Source organism: Penaeus monodon, chromosome 31 (genome assembly GCF_015228065.2).
Source record: "Penaeus monodon isolate SGIC_2016 chromosome 31, NSTDA_Pmon_1, whole genome shotgun sequence".
NCBI lineage: Eukaryota > Metazoa > Arthropoda > Malacostraca > Decapoda > Penaeidae > Penaeus > Penaeus monodon.
Window position 1 is genome coordinate 24,847,182 of NC_051416.1, and position 696 is coordinate 24,847,877.

Below are 696 nucleotides of genomic sequence, written 5' to 3' on the forward strand. Positions count from 1 at the left end.
TACACGTGAGTGATACTAGAGATAAATGCCATATACTTAAACATGAGATAATACATACTATGTGTATTTTGTACGTACTGTGAGCTATGAAAACCAGACACAGGAACATAATTAATTTACGTATAAATTTGTGTTTTAACATTTTATTAATAAATTTGGAATGTAAACATCTGAATGTGTGACCCTATGCATGCTTCCATATGTCTGTGATTTTTTTATGCTTCATTTTTTTAAAATTCAATTTGACCTTTCAAGCCAAACAATTTCTTGACGTTCACAAGTAATAGCTGAAGACACTTGAAGGTCATGAAAGGTCAAAGGTCAACAGCAAAATGATTCAGAAAAAATTGTTGAAAAAACAGAGAATTGCATAGTTTTCACCACTTTTGATTATAGTGTTTTTATACAATTTTATACACAATTCAAAAGAAAACATTCATGCAGACATGCTCGTAATAGACATAGGCGCATTCGCAATCAGATTTCACCAAATGTTTTCAGGCTGAGGGTCAAGCACGGGTGACCTCTGACCTAGGGTCAAGAGGAGTACTCCGCCCTCAGAAATCCCTCTAATAATCCAGGTCATAATCACCTCCAGCAGCATTGCCTAATCTTTTTGTTATTTTTTTTAAATATTAGAATTATGGCTAATTGTTCAAAGTGTAACTTTTGATCATCTGATATACATTCATATGC